This window comes from Rhinopithecus roxellana, chromosome 12 (genome assembly GCF_007565055.1).
Source record: "Rhinopithecus roxellana isolate Shanxi Qingling chromosome 12, ASM756505v1, whole genome shotgun sequence".
In the NCBI taxonomy this organism is placed as follows: Eukaryota; Metazoa; Chordata; class Mammalia; order Primates; family Cercopithecidae; genus Rhinopithecus; species Rhinopithecus roxellana.
Window position 1 is genome coordinate 117,950,958 of NC_044560.1, and position 5,900 is coordinate 117,956,857.

Consider the following 5,900-nt stretch of genomic DNA (forward strand, 5'->3'; position numbering starts at 1 on the left):
GCTTCCTGAGTAGCTGGGTCCTCAGGCTGCCGCTCCCGCGCCAGCATCCCTGCTGTGTTTATCTAGCAGGTGGTCACCTCACTCCTCGCCGGCCCGAGCACTCCGTCCCGCATCCCAGGTGGTGGCTTTAGGGAAGTCTCTGAAGCTGAGCACCGGATGGACCCTCCTTCCCAAATGAATGGCGAATAGAAAGGGAGAGGATTTCTATTCTGTTTTGTGGGCCGTCAGCATGAAATCGTACCTTCCGCCAGGCAGGGCCTTGCATTTCACATTCTAGTTTGCATACCTGTTCCAGATAATTCCAGGGCTTTGGAATCATGCCTCAGTCTTCTTAGCCGGTCTCGCCTCCAAAAGCCGAAAACAGAGGCCCTGGAAGCCAGGCTGAAACGCACAGGTGCCGCCGCGGCTCCTCCCTCTGTCTGTTCTAAAGGGTAAAGTCTCTCTGCCTCGCTCCCCGCCCGCACCTCGCCCAGGCCCCGCCCACCTCCTCGCGGGTCCCGCCCAGCCCTGGCTTCTTTCCTGCGCGCGCAGCTTCGCGCAAACCCGGAAGCGGACCTCGTGGAGTGACTGTCCCATCGCCGCCGCGCGTGAGTTTCGCTTTGTGTTGTATTGAGTCTGCGCTTCCCGGGTCCCTGGCGCTTCTGTACCTGGGTCGTGGGGTCCCCACAAACCTGGAATTTCTCAGCCCTCTTCCTTCACCCAGAGCAAATTGCAACGACCCGTGAGAGTCCGGGGGTCGCTTCCTTGTGGGTTTAAGGTCGCCCTGAGGCTCCTCCCGTCCTGAGTCTTTCTGCTATCGGGCAATGTATACATTTTCTTTTCTTTTCTTTTTTTTTTTTTTTTGAGACGGAGTCTCGCTCTGTCGCCCAGGCTGGAGTGCAGTGGCCGGATCTCAGCTCACTGCAAGCTCCGCCTCCCGGGTTTACGCCATTCTCCTGCCTCAGCCTGCCAAGTAGCTGGGACCAGAGGCGCCCGCCACCTGGCCCGGCTAGTTTTTTGTATTTTTTAGTAGAGACGGGGTTTCACTGGGTTAGCCAGGATGGTCTCGATCTCCTGACCTCGTGATCCGCCCGTCTCGGCCTCCCAAAGTGCTGGGATTACAGGCTTGAGCCACCGCGCCCGGCTACATTTTCTATCATGTCGTTTTCCTGTTCTGAAACTTTTTCTGACTCCTCCCGCCTCGCGCTTTTTAAAGTCCTCCTATGAGAGGTGAATTCCCGCCCTGGGCGCCTCCCAGTCTCGACCTTGTCCGCCCCAGCAGCGCAGCGCCGCCCTCCCAGTCCCGAGGAGGCCGTGTCTTATGCCTGGTCCTGGGATCCTGCAGACCCTACCCTTGTCTTAAGGCGCCGTTGCCCCGTCACCTCCCTCCTCGTGCGGGCCCTGCTGCTCCCCAGGTTCCTCTCCGCCGTCACCGCTTTCCCTGAACTCCCGTTGGGGAGATGCCTGGGGCCTGTCCTGTGACATGGGTTGTTCTTGCCTGCCCATCTCCAGCCCCTGGAAAATGCGCTCCCCTGGGATGCAGGTGTTTTACTCCAAACCTTCCTGTGTCTTAGTCCAAAGCCTCTGGTGATTGTGTGGGCCAAAGGGATCAGGAGACAGACGTAGAGCCGTAGAAAACCTGAGACAAAAAAAAAGAATAAGAAAGACTCATAACAGATGGCAAAGTAGAGGATGGTGAGGGATTTGCCAAGAGACAGCAGATGTGGAGGGAAAAAAAGCAGGAGGAGAAAAGCTAGATGTACAGAGAGAAGAAGGACAGCAAGGTAGGGAGAGGAACAGCAAAGAGGGAGGCTCATCAGAGTGAGGGAGAGGAAAAGGGATTTGGAGCCGGGGCAGACAGAGCAGAGTGGTGCTGGTGGCAAGGAGAACAGAGGGAGAACCACAGCAGGGAGGACACCTGGGGATCTGGGGTTCCAGAGAGCGGATAAAGGGGGGTATAACAGGGAAGAAAGAATTTAAGAGGGAGAGCAAAGGAGGCACAGAGATGGTGTTGCGGGAAACTGAGGACTGGAGAGACCAATATGCGGGAGACAGAGGATGTTTATTCAAAGTAGGCACTGGCTCAGTGGATTTACATCTAAAAAGCTGAGCATTTCAACAAAGACAGAGTGGGCTTTTTATAAGCAGGCTCACATTAGCAAAATAAAAGCAGTTAATCGTGTAATGATTGGTCACGTAATCTATACCATAGCATAACTTGTGACCTTGCATAGCTGGTGGTCTTGTAGCTGCAATGAAAGAAAAACAAGAACAGCTAAATACAGACTTTTTTTTTTCTTACTTTTTTTTTTTTTTTTTTTTTTTTTTTGAGACAGAGTCTCGCTCTGTAGCCCAGGCTGGAGTGCAGTGGCGCGATCTCGGCTCACTGCAAGCTCCGCCTCCCGGGTTAATCCTAGTTAATCCTAGTTAATCCTCTAGTTGTTGGAGATCACTTTTAATTTGACTTACGAGTGGAGGAGGCCGACTGAACAAACTCTCATAAGGTGAATACCTAGTTTGTTTGGTGAGGGTGCACCTGACTCCAAGAAGGACCATTGGAAAGACCTGATCTTATCTCAGATGAGTTTCTTGGCAAGATTTCTTCAGTAGCTGCTTGAGTGTCCAGTTCATGCATTTTACTTTCCTTGAACTTTGCGGCTGACAGTCTCTGTGTAACTTCTATTTTATTTTTAGCAGTCTTGCAAAATCTTACACCATTTCAGCTACAGATGCCAGCCTATTGTCTGACTTTAAAGTTAGAGGCAGTCCAAACCTGGGGATAATGTCTTTTATCAGTACTTCAGTCACTTCTTGTGCTTTTTCTGTCATGGGGAAAGCCTTAACTTATCCTGAAAAGTACAACTAAGCACTAGCATATACCAATAGCCTCTGGCATGGGGCAGTTCAGTAAAGTTTATAAGCAAGTTTTCACAAGGCCTGGCTCCTACTTCGTGAATTCTTGGGGCTGAGTGGGCCCCTGTCGTGGGTTATTCTGAGCTCAGGTTAAGCATTGTTCGCAAATGGCTGGAGTGACAGCAGAGAGGGACGGCACACAGAAATGGCATTTTCGTGGCCTGGTGCAGTGGCTCACGCCTGTAATCCCAGCACTTTGGGAGGCCAAGGCAGGCAGATTATGAGGTCCAGGTTTCAAGACCAGTCTGACTAACATGGTCACAACCCATCTCTACTAAAAATACAAAAAAAAAATCCGATCGTGTTGATGGGCACCTCTAATCCCAGGTAGTAGGGAGGCTGAGGCAGAAGAAACTCTTGAACCGGGGAAGCAGAGCTTGCAGTAAGCCGAGATCGTGCCACTGCACTCCAGCCTGGGCGAGAGAGCAAGACTCTGTCTCAAAAACAAAAAAAAAGGAAAGAAAGAAATGGCACTACATAAAGTTTCTAATGCTGTTTTTCTTATATGAGTTTCTTGGTGAATTTGCTTCACAAACTTAGGAGCTAACATCTTTGGAATGGCTAGTCTGCCATAGAAGAACTTCTACCACTTTCTTTTAATATATTTTGCATCTTCTTGGGCACCCCAGGCTCTATGATTTGGAGTATAACTTGGATCCTCTTGGAGAGGAGGTTCTGGGAGGAGAGACATAGCTAAGCTTCCTCTTTAAAATGCGACGTAATCATTGCTGCCCGCGTTGCAACCTGAACAGGGGTTGCTCCTGGTTTTAATTCTGCTACTGGTATATGATTTACAGCTAACCCAGGTGGGTTGTCCTCAGCCTATACTCCAGGAATTTCTTTAACTAAGTGAAATAATAATTTTTGTTCTTCTTGGCCGGGCGCGGTGGCTCAAGCCTGTAATCCCAGCACTTTGGGAGGCCGAGACGGGCGGATCATGAGGTCAGGAGATCGAGACCATCCTGGCTAATACGGTGAAACCCCGTCTCTACTAAAAAATACAAAAAACTAGCCGGGCGACGAGGTGGGCGCCTGTAGTCCCAGCTACTCGGGAGGCTGAGACAGGAGAATGGCGTGAACCCGGGAGGTGGAGCTTGCAGTGAGCTGAGATCCTGCCACTGTGCCCCAGCCTGGGCAGCAGAGCAAGACTCCGTCTCAAAAAAATAATAATAATAATAATAATTTTTGTTCTTCTTGCATATGAGGCTGCATTGGTGCCTGAAAAAGGAGCTGGGTGCTGTGGCTCACTCCTTAATCCCACCATTTTCAGAGACTGCGGCAGGGGATTGCTTGAGTACAGGAGTTCGAGGCCAGCCTGGCAACATAGTGAGACTTTGTCTTGGCCAAAAATAAATAAATAAAATTAACCAGGCATGATAGTGCACACCTGTACTCCCCACTACTCTGGAGGCTGAGGCAGGAGGATCACTTGAGCCCAGGAAATCCGGGCTACTGTCAGCCAAGATCATGCCACTGCACTGCAGCCTGGTCAACAGAGCAAGACCCTGTCTGAAAAGAATAAAAGGGGTGGGTGAGTTTGGGTTCAGATGAGTAGTGGGTGAATTCATTGGATATGATTACCTGTGACATGTTGACTTCTCTGTATATAATCTAATAACTTAAAACTTGTTTAAATTATACAGATGAGATTGAGAATTTTAAAATTCCTATCTATGAGACATGTACATCCTATAAATCTTGGCATAGAGGTCAGCTTCTACTTGGAATCCCTATTCAGCCAGAGGGCAATGACTTATTCAGTTGTGAATTACTCTGTTCCTTTTTTGCAGGGTGGGGTAGGAAGTGGTGCAGTGCAGTGGGAAAAAAAATCAGTTTCTGTTATAACATAATACTTTTAATTAAATTAATTAATAATTCATATTTTGTGACTGGGCCTGGCTCTGTCACCCAGGATGGAGTGCAGTATCATCTCTTCTAACTGCAGCCTCGACCTCCTGGACTCAAGCGATCCTCCTACCTCAGCTTCCTAAGTAGCTGGGACCACAGGCGTGAGCCACCAAGTCAGGCAAGTTTTGTATTTTTTTAAATAAAAACAGGTTTCACTACGTTTCCCGGGCTGGTCTCAAAATCCTGAGCTCAGAGGATCTTTCTGCCTTGGCCTCCCAAAATACTGGGATTACAGGGATAAGCCACCACACCTTGCCTACGTAATACTTTTTAAAAGGGACATGAAAACATGATTGCTCATGCCAGTAACCCCAGCACTTTGGGAGATGGAGGTGAGTGGGTCACCTAAGGTGAGGAGTTCAAGACCAGCCTGGCCAACATGGTGAAACCTGGTCTCTACTAAAAGTACAAAGGTTAGCCAGGCGTGGTAGTGTACACCTGTAGTCACAGCTAATGGGGAGGCTGAGGCATGAAAATCACTTAAACCTGGGAGGTAGTGGTTGCAGTGAGCAAAAATCATGTCACTGCACTGCAGCCTGGGTGGGAGAGTGGGTCTCCATCTCACAAAAACAAGCAACAAAAAATAAAATGAAAAACAAAAGGGACATCAAAAGTGCTTCTGTGCTCATGTGTAATAGATTTACTTTATTTTCTTTCTGTTTCCTCTTCATTTCTTTCTTTATTCTTTTTGTGGGGGGGTGGGGGGCAGAATCTTACACAGTCACCCAGGCTGGAGTGTAGTGGCATGATCTCAGTTCACTGCAACCTCTGCCTCCTGATTTCAAGCGATTCTTTTGCCTCAAACTCTCAAATATGTGGGACTACAGGCCCGCACCTCCATGCCCAGCTAATTTTTGTACTCTTAGCAGAGATGAGGTTTCACCCTGTTGGCCAGGCTGGCCTTGAACTCCTGACCTCAGGTGATCCACCCACCTTGGCCTCCCAAAAGTGCTGGGATTATAGGCGAGAGCAACCATGCCCAGCCGAGATAAATCTTAGTTTTCAAAATTTCTTTTTTAATACCTAATCACAGAGAGGAGGCTGCAGTGCCAAGTGGAGGAAGCAGGAACTGGACCGTGAATAGTGGCTGGGTGGGCACC